Source organism: Ambystoma mexicanum, chromosome 1p (genome assembly GCF_040938575.1).
Source record: "Ambystoma mexicanum isolate Mex_15411 chromosome 1p, UKY_AmexF1_1, whole genome shotgun sequence".
NCBI lineage: Eukaryota > Metazoa > Chordata > Amphibia > Caudata > Ambystomatidae > Ambystoma > Ambystoma mexicanum.
Window position 1 is genome coordinate 5636665 of NC_090921.1, and position 15963 is coordinate 5652627.

The window sequence follows — 15963 nt, forward strand, 5'->3', positions numbered from 1 at the left end:
GTGGGCATTGCGGAAGGAGCCGCTTATGGTTCAATATTGTTTAGGGTTTATGGAAAGATCTGTTATATAATCCCGCAATCGTTATTACAATGCAATGTTAAGCAGAGAGGGTCACACTTTACTATTGGTGAAATGTAGTGGCTGTTCTGTGTGAGGTGCACTCATTTTAGTCCTGCAGTGGAGATGTCTCACTGGATGTGCTTTTGGTTTAGTGCCTTGTTGGGGATCCTATTTTCTGAAGTTTCAGTGTCCTCTCTTGTGTGGGGCACTCTTGCTTCATTTCTGCAATGGTCTCCTTCTAATATTAGAGCACTGGTAGCCTTGTAACTGCGTATTGAGAGGCCACCCCCAACACAGGGAGCCGCCCTGCCCCCCAAGCTAAGTGTAACACAATAAACGGGTAATGGCAATTCTTCTATTTAGCCCTTTCTCAGCCTCATATCATGCCCCTTGGATCCCTCCCTGTGAGCTACCAATGAGCCAAGAACCAGGCCGGTGTACAAAAAATATATTTGTATTTATTTGAATTATAGGTAATGGAAATCAGACTAAACTACACACACCACGTTGTTTGTGGCTCACAATTAACTTCTTGTGACAGAAATAAATCACATCAATGGGTTGGGAAAATCACAAATTACAATACATTTCTCTCTATAGAGTTCACTTAAAAGAATAATCAGCACTGGTCACTGACGGCATTCTATTTACATATGCAATTTTCTTGCGTGCTTAAAAGGCTTGCAGTTTAATTTTACAAATTTGTGCAAATGCATATGGCAATTATGATTTCACCCACACTTTTGCTTCAAAATAAAAAAACACGGTGATTTAGCAGTTTTTTTTTCAGACCGCACCTCCTACTTTGGTCTTTGTTGGAGAAGTTGGACAGAAACATTGGAATGATTAGAGAATTTTGGATTTCAGACCCCCCCCCCCCTACTTAAAGGACTGTGATGGGGAAGCTGGACAGCAAACATTGGGATGATTGAAGAATTTTGGATTTCAGACCCACCCCCTACTTAAAGGCTGAAGTCTACTTACATTGAAAACCTCTGTTTAAAGTTCAGGAAAGGCAGCTGCATTTCAGGACCCTCTGGAAAGATAGGGCAGGGGTGTGGCCACTTCACTCTGAAGGATGTCCCCCAGCACTCGACCATAAGATGCAGTCAGCTTTTAGGCCTTCCCAGCCATAGAGAGCCCCAGAGGTAATCTCAGCAAAATCTCCTTTTGGTGTTTCCTTGTGGCTGTCAGATGGTATGTTTTAGCAGCTCCTTTCACAATGGTAGTTTTAGGAGCTCTTTTCTTTTGTCATAGTGCATCCACTTTATGTAGCAGTGATGACACCATCAAGTTTACAATCTTAGGGACTTCTCGCAAATAGGATTTGACAGTTACCCTTAATTCTCCTCCCAAATCCAGCCTCTCTCAAAGGATTGGTTTAGGAGTCTGGAACAGACCTATGGCAACTTTCCTTTGATAGCCCCTTTTTTCCGTTTTATGTCAAATTTTGGCAAAGATCTAGTTATGTGTCAAAACTTTGGGATTTACTAGTAATTGCCACAATTTATATATATTTCGCTTCAGATAATCAGGGGGAATTGAATAAAACAACAGCCAGGTCTGCACCATTTCGCACGCCCGTTTGTCAATTTACCACAGTTTTTACAAAAAGCATAATCATTAGGAACATGCAATTTATTCCCCACAAACCTAATTTTACTCTCCACCCATTTGCTAACTCTTACATTCAGAACATGTTCAAAGCAGCTAGAAACACCTTTTAGTTGCTTGTTACAAATCCCTAAGTAGCAGATGTAGGAATTTTATATCAGAAAAAAGGGCCATTGAAATTATCTAAAAAAGTAAACATACATGAAATCGGTGTGACTTGTGGTTTATGGGAAAATGCAACAACTTGACAGTCCATTTAAACAAAGGGAATCTTCATATGTGCAAATATGAGCTTCCCTTTCTGCAAGCCAATTGTGTCTCTCGGCCAGCCTGTGACCATAGTTTTTTACGAGCCTCTTTTTTGTTTAAATTTGGTTGTTTGAAGGGATCTATATGATCACTGTAACCGCACATAATTGCAACGGCCGAAAATGCTGACTTTTTAAAGATTTTTAATTAAACCCATTTACACCACATAGATATGCGGTGGGAGACCCCCCACAACCTCTCCCATATTACTATAATATACCATAGCCAGCCCACATATATATGTGATGTAAAGGAGGTGTTTAAAAAAGAAGTCGGCCATTTCGGCCGTCGCAATTGTGAGGGCGACATTTTGGGCCATTTCCATTTGAAGTTGGGGGCTGCAGATCTAAAACCTGGGGCCTTGGCAACACAGAGATCCCCATCCCCACATTCCTATCATGCACTGGCTAAAGCATTTGTTTGCTCAGAACTGCCTTCAGTGACAGCAGGTCTAGGAAAACTTTGTTTTCGACAGCCATCGGGTCACATTTTATTGCAGTTGTAAACAGTTGGCATGCACAAATCAGGCTGGCAGTGGGGGGAGCCATTTGTGAATTTTGCCCATTGTCCTTGGCTGACAGGCACTCACATACCGTATTTTCTAATATCAGCCTTTATTCTTTAACACACAGTGTGTTTTACCGATCAGAGTTCACTTTGCTTTTGCGCTGAAAGCACAAGACTGTTTCTTTCAGTAATTAATAAAACACACTTTTAATTATTTGCTGTTAATTTTTCTGCTGAAAAGTGGGCCTGAATTGTCGCATTTGTGAGAAACCATAGGGTGTCTCACCCGCTAGTCCCCAGGGATATCTCTCGCAGATGACCAGGGCATGGCCACCGCCTTTGGATCCAGACCCTGGGGTGAACCAGTGCGGGAGGATCACCTGGGAGGGGGGTCTTCGGGGAGTGGGGGGTGAGGCAGCCGATGGTGAGATGATGCAGTATTTCACCCTATTTTGTTTATCCAACCAATCCCATTCTTTAGGATTCTCTGAGGACTCAACACCCCCCCACACACTTTAAACAAACACTGGGCCGAGGAAGAAGAGGGTGATTGAGATTAACAACATTAACTTTCACACATCGTACTAAACATGTCCCACTAATTGGGTCAGGCAATGTTAGGCACTTCACTCTAAGTGCGTACACATAATACCAATTAGCTCTCCTCACACAAATAAAAGGCAGAACCTAAAGAAACACTCAGAGCAAGGCAGAACACGAGAACGAGCAGACCTTCTTTGGCGAAGGCAAACCTACTGGAGCAGTGCGATGGACCAAGGGAGGAGAGCAGCAGTTCAAAAACGCCAAGAGTTCCCTACTGAAAGTTAAACCATGAGCCTTGAGTCGAAGTGGTCTTGTGGTGGTCTGTAAACAAAGCCACGCACATTCGAAAGTTTTCGCCATCCGAAAGTGGGCCGAACCCTACAAAGGGAGACCCAAAGTATAATAAGCTGTTGTAAGAGGGCCTCCTGGCAAGTTTTTGTTGAACTTTGTTGTGAGAGGTCTGAGCCCTGCAGAGCAGGACCTATGTTAGATGAACTTTGTTGTGAAAGGTCTGAGCCCGACATAGGAGGACCTATGTGAACCTTTTGTTGAAGTATTATTTAGAAGTCAGGAAAAGAGAACTTTAACGTGGAAGGCCAGGCGGGCCTCAACTTACATTGTGGAACTGTTTATTGTGTTGAAAGCCGGGCCAGCCTGTGTCATCCTGCCTACAGGGACAGCCTTACTCTGTGAGGTCTAACATGGAGAGGAAAGCTGGTTCAACCACATTTATTCTTTTGAACACTGATTTTTCCTTTGCATACATTTCTCCTTTAGACACCTTTAGTACAAGATATAGGGCAGGCATTAGGTTTTGTTAGCATAGACCATTTTGATTTGACAGACTGTTTTGTTTATCGTTTGATGGTTGAGACTACTCACATTTAAGTTATAGGGCAAAGTAGGAGTTTTTCCAGCCCCAACATCTTCAATAAAGGTTTTATACATTGTACCAATTGTGTCACTGTCATACTTGTGATACCATGTCTTCCCACCACAGTGCACCACATTTTGATGGGTGGCAGTTTCAGTGAAAATGCTACATTTTATTTCTCAGCCTGTAATGTGATGTGCTTTTTCAATCTGCACTTGGATTACATTTTTGTTTTAGCTTTCTCTGGATTTCCATTGCAGAAAGAAAACCACGTAGTCTGCCTCGGGTTTACAGGAACTTTTCATGGCGACAAAGTGTGCTTTTCTTTTCAAATGTGTTCCGGTATTTTGTATGTGAAGCATAATATACATTACTTTTTTGTCAACACACACCCTGCCTTTTCACTGACATCTTTATGTTGGCAGGGGAACATTTTTCTCATGTCTAGCTTTAACTTGCAAACACACATGCAAAGCCATTTTGGTGTCAGTGTTTACAAATCTTGTTTTTCATGAGAAAGGGACCTGTGATTTTCTTCTGCCTTTGTCAATTAAAATGCTGCTTTTCCTTTGGTAATGATGGGTAGGCCTGTTTCACATGGCCCTTCAGTTCTGTTGGTTTGGGGCCTTTGATCCGACCCCACACAACCTGAGGGAGCTGCGGTTGCAGCAAGGTTCAACTCTTGGAATACATTGGTTCATGACTTGTTCTGTCAGAGGTGCACATTGTTCAGTCCTGCAGTGATGGTCAACTTTCTCTATTGCAGTTGTGATGTAATGGCTGCAGTGAACTCGTTTACATACTGCTGTGAAGATCACTTCATAGAATGGTCTTGGCTTCAAGTGTGTGAGTGTGTGTGTACCTGGATGTTCATGTGTGTGCCTTCATGTGTGTGTTTGTGTGTCTGCATGCTCGTGTGTGTAAATCCTCTCCCTGTCCGGGGAACACTGGCCTCCCGGGAAAGTCTGGAGATTTACCGTTGGGCCTCTGCATCATGGGCCCCTTTTGTGTGGTTAGCTATTTTATTTTCACACTCGGTTTGCTCAAAATGTGTACTATGAGTCCACTTTGAAAATTATTTCCAGGGCCTGTTTTGGTTTCCTGTTTAGCCTTGCTCCTTATTGAGCAAATTAGAGTTGCATTCTCTAGTGCTGGCTAGATCCACCGCAAACTATAGCAGGGACATTAATGTTATACTCTGTGTGCTCATCTAAGAGTCAAGCATTGTGTGTTCTAATGTAAAGACACACACACCTTGTTTTATGGAAAGTATCACTGGAGTGAAAACATGCACAAGCTCCCATGAATCATACTGTTTGGCCCTGACTTCCCATGTTGGTTAGAAAGCTAGCTCCTCTTGCTCCTCTCCAGCTTCCAGGCGGTGGCAAGTAGGGAAATAACGAGCATCAGCTGAATCTGTATAATGACCACATGTCGTAGACATTGCAGCATGCCCAGGGGAACCTGTAGCATCGCTTAAAGATGAGCAGCCAGTAAAGGTCATGACACTGAATGGTAACCTGAGCCAACTGAAAGTAACAGGAGCACTGGGAAATCCACTGACTTGGGCGTCTGCGGTGGCTGATGCATGAATGTAGAAAAAAGGACGGAATTCAGGCTGAAATGCCTATCACTGCACATGCCAACGTGCTGGGTATATAGTGCCAGGCACTGGAAGACCCACCCCACCCCAATAACAGCTCTTTCCCATTGTTAACTCCCCTTCCCCCCTCGCCATACATGATGGGTACTCCCTTTCATGGGGCTTTTTCATTCCCTAAAACTGTTCCCAATACCTTCTCATTTAACCCTAAGACCTCTTCGGAAATAATAAAATTCGGACTGGGCGACCTACTCGTACATGGATTGGGGACATTTGAGAACTCTGAACCCTTTTCGTCTTGACCGGCGTGCAGAACACAGTGACTGCCAGTAGCAGGACATGAGAAGTGGGCGACATCAGAGAGGCAGTAGCAGCAGGACTTTAAGTGGGCCGGGGATCTCCAGGGCAGCCTCCAAAAATACTGCAGAAGCCGCATTAGCTCCCCTGCTCTGTACAGAATAAGTGAAAGGCCTGCCCGAAGAATGAGGCCACCCACATGAGTTTATCTGATAGGTGGTTTTCAGTCATTGTTCTATTGGTATATTATCATACATGTTAACATTCTGTGACGAAAAATCTGTAGGAATCTTAAAGTTTCAAAAATAGTCAGGCGAGGAGGCAATGATAGGAATAGGGCGCTTCAGCAGCCCATTGTCATTGAGTTAGCCCGCCGCCGCGGGTGTGTTCAATGACAATGAGTTGCCTGCCGTGGCTTCTCCCGCTACGCCAGCTCGGGGGTGCACTTGAAAGTCTCCCCTGAGCTGGCTTGGCAGGGGGGTAATGGCGCCTTTTGTCAAAGGCACCCGCGGCGGAGGGGTGCATTTAGCCCGCCGCCGTGGGCGCCTTTTACATCAAAAGCCTGCATGCTGCACCTTCTCCCGCTACGCCAGCTCCGGGGAGCCCTTGAAAGACTCCCCCTAGCTGGCGTGGCGGGGGCTGATTGCGTCCTGAGGGGCGGGGGCCCCGGGCGTCACCTGGCTCGCCCCCCCCAAGGCCAGCTCTGCACCAGAGGATGCTGATCATGCTGTGCCGGGCCTCAGGCAGCCAGGCCAAAAAAATATATATATATATTTAACAACAAAAAAAAATCGGTATTTGTTGCCACTAAATCGGTAGGCGGTAGGACTGCTTAAAAAGCGGTATCCTACGGCTAAATCGGTAGGGTTGGCAAGTATGTATTATATCAAACAAAATGAGCAGCAAGGCCATGGTGGATGTTGTGCTCAGGAGGGTTGCAGGCTTGAAAAGCTGCTACAGACATAGCTCTGAAACACAAACATGTGTGGTCATTCTTATGTTCACAAAATGCTCTTTGGTTTTATGCAACGCAGCCATGACTACATGTGTGCTATTTGCTCCTCTCCTCTTTCTCATATGTCTAAAGTAACCCCTTAACGGTCGCACCAGAGAAAATACAACCCACTAGGGAAAAAGGCCCAGCACACCTCTTGCAAGGAGAATAAGGTTTAATCTCACAGAAATACAAGTACTTGCCAACAAACTACTCTGCTGCCATGGAGTGGTCTGATAAAAACAGCATGAGCAATAGCTTTAAAGGGTAGACAGCGTTACGAATGATGTACATTAGATAGGTTATAAATCCAGGTGGCTAGTTGATTTGACCCTATACACATACAGCCTGCTCCATATGGGATGCTAGGAGATTGGTCCTGTCATCTTCTGTCCATCTTCCTCCACGTGGGGATCTTCTTCCTTTCATCAGCGAAAATAGAAAGCTTTTAATTGACACATTAGTTCACAAACAATTCATTATTTCACAGTTCTGCAGTGCACCTGGTACCAAGGACAAATGCGAGGTGAGGTCGTGATAACTCCTCACGACTACATGAATCCCCGCTCCATTCCCAGACATGTCGGCGCCTCCCTAACTTTCCCACCGCGCACCTCGCAGCACAAATCACACTGAACTGAGGGTGGAAGCAGCCAGTCCCTGTTCTCTGGTCTTTCCTATCGATTGGTCCTTTTACAGTTTTATGGCCAGGAGTCTTACGTTGGTCAGTGTATTCAAATGTTTATGTATGGACCGTGCAGGTCTCTGACCGCTATAACATAGGGATCTGGAATGGCTAGGACCGGGAGCTCTCATCCCTCTTCTTGTGGGATTGCTCTTCAAAGATTCATTCAGGCCTCTCTTGGCCTTGCTGGGCACATTCCTTCTGAGTGACATGCACTACTGATAAGATGCAATAAAGAACTGTGTGTGTGTGTTCAAGAAATTAACATTCTGCGAAGCTGCCAGTAGTAAGTGCACGTACACCCTTCTAACTCTCTGAGCTAACTATAAGCATACTCGCATAACCATGGCATTAGGCCTCGATTTAAAAATAGCGTCTACCTTCTAAAATGGATTCCAATTCACTACATTTTCTGCTACAATCTAGCTTCTATAAATAGGCCCCCTCTGGCCCCTTTGGCAGGGCTTTAAGTGGGGTAAGAAATCGAGGGGGGGCCCTCATTTGGGGGCCTGGCTTGTGGGAGGGGCGTGGCCTAAAAACTAGGCAAATGGTAGGGTATACACACAAATATATATACATGTTATACATTTGTGTGCGTACCTTACTATGGTTTGTGTACTATGCAAGCCATCTTTTCTAAACATAGAAATATGTAACATATTTCTACGTTTATAAAAGATGGCTTGCAAAGTACACAAACCATAGTAAGGTACGCACACAAAAATATAACATTTATATATATATGTGTGCATACCCTACGGTTTGCCTAGTTTTCAGGCCATCTCTTTTTAAACATTTCAGGTTTATAAAAGATGGATTTGAAAGTACACAATTCAAGCCATCTTTTATAAAGCTTTGACTACGGACAAAATTGTCCGTCGGCAAAGCTTTATAAAAGATGGCTTGAAATGTGTACTTTCAAAGCCATCTTTTATAAACCTCGAAATATGTCGAGGAATCCCCAGGTTCGCCGAGGGTTTAAGACGCCTCGGCGACCTGGGGAAACAAAGGGACAGTAACTGTAACTGCCTCTGGTGACCTCTCGCGCGAGGGTTCACCAGATGCAGTTACTATGACTGACCGAAGTGGCAGCCAGTCACAGCATCGCTGTGGCTGGCTGCCACTTCTGTCAGCTTTCCTGACTTCATTGCAGGTGCATCATCCCGTCGCGGCTGCAGCCGCGACGGGATAATGCATCCCGCCAATGTTGCGGTAGGACGGGGCCCCGGCACGGCTCATTCCCTCTTTTTGGAGACTGCCGGGGCCGGGCCCCGGCAGGCCCCGGCCCACTTTAAGCACTGCCCTTTGGGCTCCTAATTCTCTGCAACGTTTCCTTCTACAATCGCCCCTCGTCCTGAATCGCTGCAGGGCCTCGGACATTCGCCCCTGCTTCCCAGCATATGTGAAGATGTATAGGGGTATGTGGGAGCCCATTTCAAAATGTTGTTTGGGCTGCTCTTTCACCCAACTCCTTTCCCCTAACCCAGACGTCTGAGGCAGCTGTGTGGTGCATAGATTATAAAGGAGATGTTTTCTAAAGCAAACTCAAATGGTTCATTTGCTCAAACTTCAACTTCATTGATTCCCAAGTGTGTTCTCTGTCCCACACCAAAGAGCTGAAAAGCAGAGTAAAACATGTCAACAAGTTAACCCCTCTAAAAGAGGTCTGTCTTTGGCCAGCAAAAACAAAATTAAAGTGACACAGTCTTTAGTTTGGGAAGACTGGTGCCTCCTAGTGTATGTGTGCATACTATCAGCCCAAACATTTAACTTCATACTGTAGAAACATTTTAGGTGAAGCAAAGCAGGCCGGGGGGGGTTTAAAAACTGCAGATTATCATGGGACAGGTGTATTGGCCTCTGCATAGCAAAACAAAGAAAGGCAACCAGCAGGCGAGTTGCAACCCTAAATGACCACTTCAAAAAGCTATTAATCACGCTGCGACCGGATCATTGATTCACTGAAAGAAGGGGATTTACTCACTGAATTGTTTATATACTAATTAAGAATGCTATTTTTTTTTTACAGACCGTAATTTATGAAGAAACAGAACCAGGGGAAGCTTTAGTTACAGTATGTGGACAAGAATACCTGAGACAATGCTAAGTGACCAAAAATACATGCAGGGCCTCACAGTGTATTGCTTGGTACAATGGGCCCTTGCTTAAGCCACGTGCCCCTCCTTCAGGCAACGTCCAGCACACTTTGGCCACTCTCTTTTCAATGGCCCTCCCCGTCGTCGCCCCCACCCCACGACCCTCTATTTTGCTTCCCACTTAAAGCAGCGAGTGGCAGTTAGAGTGGCTATCAACCCACATTTAGTCCGGACCGGACTTTTTCACTCAGTAGGCTGAGCTGCTTGGCCCCTGAACTCTCACAGAGGTGCCAATGGAGTGACAGTGATATCTTTTGTTGATTGTTCAAACACAAAGCCGATGGTTTCACCCTTAATTGGCCATCTCTTGGCAGCAAGTATCCCTCTCCACCCCCGGCTGTGAAACAGCTCGAATATCTGTATAAAGGGAAGAGAGTGCGCTTGAAAAAGAGGACAGAGGTAATGGCACACATTAGGCACTAATCAAGGGTTTGAAAACCGGCACACTGGGGCTCTACGCAATGTCAATAGGTCTTATTGCAAAGCATGAAGCCAAGTTGGTAGAATATAGACACCGAAGTAAAACGTTTCTTTTTCTGAATGCGATTTTCTATTCATACTCATTAAATAGGCATTTTATAGTTTTCTCTAAGAAATAAAAGCATTGTTTTACGCCATTTCGCATTTTTTTATCCTTAAAGCCTATTTTTTATATATATATGTGTTTAAAAAACGGTTTGACTTTGAACGTTCGAACCTAATTATAAGATGTCTTTTATTCACGTATTTGGATGTTTTTTAGAGGATGTAAACTTTACTTAACATGGGCATTTTGGCGCTGGGATAAGTGAACACTTACGGTAAGGTGGTGAAAAAGGAGGGCAACAAAATAAGGAAACACAAGTCAGAAGTAACAAAACAGGAAGTACAAGGGGCAGTAGGGAAATATTTTAGGCAGTGGGGGAGGAAGGAGTGAGGCAAGGGGAAGGACTAGGGACTATGGAGGTCAACCCTCCATAAAGCGATGGTCCGCAATAAGAGGGCGGTAGATGTGTGAAGATAAGGACGTGAAACCTGATCTTTGTGAATCTGTGGGGCTTCATGAACCCGCACACCCACACACCACACCCACAAAACAAGCCCGCAACAGTAAGGTCTCCGGCAGGGTCTACATGTTTGAAATAAGAAAAGACTTCCGGTATCTGCTGCAGGGATCGACCACGCGTTTTGGAGACGTCTAGCCACATCAGGTCATGTTTTTATTTCCTGAAGGATGGACTTGCCAAGATTTGAAAGGTTTTCCCAATTTGGAAAACCTAAAGAAATCTCTGGTACAATGTCTTTAAACTGTGGATATTTTTAGTACTACACCTAAAATAGAACATTCTGCTTGGACAAAGTATTCATTTTAAGTCGTCTTAAGCAGTGTGATGTCCTGACTGTACCTTGGCTAGGATATCGAGATGTCCGGTTCCGGCCGGGGACCCCAGACACCAGTGATACACGTCATAGCACATAGGCCATGATGTGCCTGTAAGTAGGGTGATGGGAAAAAAAGAGACGCGGGCCCCCAAATGGGGAGAGACTGTTTTCACCGGCAGCAGCGTGCCGGGTCCTAGCGGCCAAAACCAACACAAGCCGCAGCCGCTCGTTACCCGCACATCATGTGGGCGCCTCAAGTCAACTGTCTCACAAGAATGCCAAAGCCGGTGAGCGCCACCACCCTAAGAACCTGCGGACTGTGGAGGGTTTTGACCCATGTGGAATCATTAGACGGGGTAAATGTGGGGATTAAGCTGTCGCTGCCCATCATTTTACCCCAGAACAAAAATAAATCATTGGAGTGGGTAAAGATGGGGATGCGCTGTCGCCGCCCATCATTTCATCCCAGAATCCAGGAGAGCTGCGCAGTTGTGCGCACACCAAAATGGTTACCTAACTTGCCACCCACCAGTGTAAAGAAAGGTCTTTGTTAACAAAATCCACTGTTACTGATGTCAAAAAGTTGCTGAAATCGTGACTCATTGGACCACTTTAAAGATTCAACCCTTTTGTGGGGTTCCACATAACCATTTTACTGTAAGGAGCCCCATCAAAACAATGATAAGCAAGGATTTACTACCATGTAAGAACCATTCCTGTTTAGAATGCATTAATCCAAGAAAATCCCAAAATTGCATGCAGTACCAACAAAATCCTCAAGGGGGCGCTAGCGGTCTAAACTCTGACAGGAGAACTGAGTGCAGTTGCTGACAAAGGGATTTGACTCAGCTGACTTCAAAGGCTGCATTTTAATTAAAAATTAGCCACATGCTGTTCCCAGAGGCCTGAAGCCTGGGAAACCCTCTCACCTCCAGAGCTTCACACCAGGAGTTAGAATCTCACATGACCTCTTGATTGATAGAAGGCAGACTGGCTGGGAGCTTCCCAGAGACCACACAATGGCCCCTTTCCTCTGAAAGGAATATGTTGATTTTGACTGTTTAATGTCAACAAAGCCCTGCCTGCCCAGAGGACTGACCCACCCAAGTCTTGGAGGCGGACTCCAACACTCTGAGAACTGAATTGAAAGAAAAATATATATTTTACAGAAACACTGATAACTCTTTGTAATCAAATGACAGAAATGTATAACTTTGAGAGCCTTAATTTAAAAAATGTACCTTCAATTCAAGCCCAAACTCCAATTTGTGTGATGTTCTGGGGGCAAACTAGCAGTTAAGAGGATATTACTCAAAATGTGTGCATGTGAAAAATCTGACACTTCATCAACTAATGTCCATACTCCTGGCGCACATGTGTGTAAATTTGGGGTAATGTCCGGTATTGCAAATCAGTTAAAAAGTGCAAAATATTGCCATTTCTGAATGCAAGCCCCCTGGAAGAGCAGAGTTGGAACAGGGTATACCTCCTGTGATATGTGATGGGTGCATATGATTTTAAAACAATATGTACCTCTGCATATATGTATTTGGTTCAAATCTAGATTTGTGTGCAAGTTGACAGGAGGAGTGGACTTTCTGCAGGCTGTAAAATGACATCACTCTGACACAACTTAGCTCCCCCAATCAGGGGAGAAATGAAAGCTTGGCCAATGGCAAGTGGAGAGGGGTAGGGTCTAGTGATGCTCACACACACCCATTTTCAAAACACATAAAAGCAGAGAGACAGGACAGATAGGGACCTTCAAATCCATTTGCAGCTGGAAGCTCTGCGGGAAAATCCATACTTTACCTCCATCAATCTCCAGAGAAAGCTGTGCAGAAAGACCCAGAGAAAGCAGAGCAGTATCCAAAACCAGAGAGAGCTGAACCGGAGTGCAGTCCAAAACCTGACCAGATCCGTGGCAAGGCATATTTCTAAATATAGTGTGAGTACCTAGCAAAACTGCGCAGAACCAATCTCTTAGTTAAAATAATATAATCCAAGCTATTTTAATCTAAGTAGAACTGCCTCCTAACTGTCACCTGTCATTTGTAAAGCTGTCACTTGTCATTTTCTAGTTGCAAGCTGCACTTGTTTTTTTTAACTTTAAAATTTCAATCTGAAAAACGACCTTTATTCAATCGCTCATATCTCCGCGTTTGTCCTAGAGACTTGCAGTAACTTTCGTCTGGAAGCTGAGATCCTAGGCTTTCCTATGACCCCAAAACGATATTGCTAGCCCTTGTAGTTCCTCTGTAATCGCACCAGACGCATTCGCGAATTTTGCCGCGATTTGCAAATTTCTTCACGTGTAAAAAGCTGCTGCTGCTTGCCTTCCATTTGCCAGAAATTCGTTTAACCTGCTAATCATCCCTGAATCATTGCTAGTGTGAGCCTGGACTAATATTAACTAAATACCACTCACCCTGAACCTCTAGAGGGAATTAAAAGCATTTTAGCATATTTTTCACTTTATTGCCAGCACATATAAAAGCATTTTGCCTGTGTTTTAAACTTCTGTAGTCTATGTTGCTGGGGTGAACTGAATTACATTTGAATTGCATTTCTGAGAATTGTGTGCCTTCCTTCCACTTCCTTGCATTGCATAAAAGGGGGGGTGAATTGTCCAAGAAAGTGATTACATTGTGTTTGCTGAAATCCTATCAAGTTATTTTCTGTACTGCATTTAATTCCACATTGCATCCATTTGAAACCATAAAAGCATTGTTGCTATCTTATCCATTTCATGTCAACTCCTTAGTGATTATCAAGAAGTGTGCTATTGCCAGATTCTCTGTTGTTAATCTTTATCATACCAGATTAAGTGTGATATCCAATTATTAATTTATTATAAAGCGTGATATAATATATATTGTTTAAGTTATCAAATAAACCTTTAAACTTGCAAAACAGAACTACTTCTTGGCTCAGTGGGGTCAGGGGGATTCCAAGGGAGGGGTGTTATATAGGGGTAGTCATCCAGAACGCATGAACTGGACATAAAGATATATCAATAAGGGTTTTCATTCAGTATTCTAGACTAGGCGTTGACTTGGCTGTAGTGCTGAATTGAATCCTCTTACAGGACCATCCGACGTGCCGATCTAACTGTCACGGTACGCAAATCCTGCCTAGCAAAATGACCGCAACCTGGGCCCAGAGTAATCGAAGGCAGTGTGGGCCAGCAACCGAACAGCCTAGCCCACACTGGACAGGCAGCCCAGAAGTGGCTGTTGGCTTGGAGAGGGTCATAAGACAACGGGGAGAACAGAAGAGCCAGTACGAGGGCTAGCAGATGGACTCAAGATGCACACTGCCACATAGCTGGACTCCACCCAAGGCACGTTTATGCAACCGTTTGAACCATCTGTATCTGGGGCAGCTGTGAGATGAGAGCAATGGCTACAGCGATTTGAACTGCATCTGAGGTTGAGGAAAATAATGGCAGAAGAAAACAAGTGTTCCTCATATTAAACCTCACTGTGGTGATGCAACTGTTTAATTCGCTACTAAACATCTGCCTAATCCACGATTATGCAGCTGCAAAGGACGCAATGCACACCAAATTCAAACCTCAGCTCAACCCACACTATGAATGGTTTCTGATGACAAGGACAGAAGAAAAGAATTGATAACTTCCATGGCAGTCGTGGCAGGAATTTCTGGATGAAGAGTTCTCAGTCAGACAGCAGGTGATAGATGGACTGTCCTCTGAGAAACTCCACTGAGCTATACTCTCAGAAAATAACCTATCACTAGACCGCATCCTGGAGATGGATCGCCAGAGAGAAAGAACAGACACACAAGTAGCAGCAATGGAGGATGCAATGAGCCACCTCCCAGTGGATGCCGCAGAACCAGAATCAGTGGTGGCCGTTGTCACCACACGAGGCCAAGGGAGAGGCTGGGGGAACTTGATGCCAAAATGACCAGAAACGTGCAAGTGGTGCCTGGCACAAGTGGGAGCGTGCACCGGATGAAAAGGTGACATGCCGAAAATGCAGCCGACTCAGCCATTTTGCCACGGCATGTCTGAGCTCCACACCAAGGAAAAGCCAGGACAGAAGAAACAAAGGGAAGACTCTAGCTATAGCAGAAGAACAAAGTGGCAGCGAGAGCAAATGTGAAGAGCAGTCATGGAGAATCCTCACTGAAAAGGCCAACAAGGCACCATCGCAGGAGAACCAAGAAAGTACACATGATCTCCGCAATAATCCCAAAGAAAGGAAAGAAGAAGACAAGATACCGGGCACAGCCAACATGCGTGGTCCTGGCAGATGGGGCACCCGCACGCATGGTCACAGACACTGGAGCCACAGTCAACATCATGCAGGCATCCAGGTTCGAGAAACTCACACGGGCCCTCGACTACAACAAAAAACAGTATGGCTGTTCACATATGGGAGCAAGAAGCCACTGACAGCGAAGGGATAATTCAAAACTAACCTTGCTTATAACAGCGAAACATGCTGCACGTGTATATATGTGGTGGATGCTAGGACTGAGACCCTGCTTAGCTGCAAGACCGTGGAATGACCCAAGATCATACAGTTCCCGTTCAGTCTTCAGTCTCCCAAAATTGAACAACTGTGAACAAACACACAAAGTTATTCCAGGATATCGTTGTCTCAAGAACAGAACAGTGACTCTGCACATTGATCCAACTATAGAACCCAAAGCTGTACGATGCTGGCGGTTGCCATTCCACATGAGGAAAGCAGTCAAAGCGGAGCTAATGAACCTGGAAGACCTCCACATCATTAAAAAAAACATCAGGCCCAACCCAGTGTTGTCTATCCAATGGTGGTCATGGCAAAGCCAAAACAACCTCATCAGTAAGGATCTGCACTGATATGAGGTTACCCAATGCAGCAATAGGACGAGAAAGACACATCACACCGACCATTGATGAACTAATAGTAGACCTCACATAGGCCAAAGTGTTCAGCAAGTTAT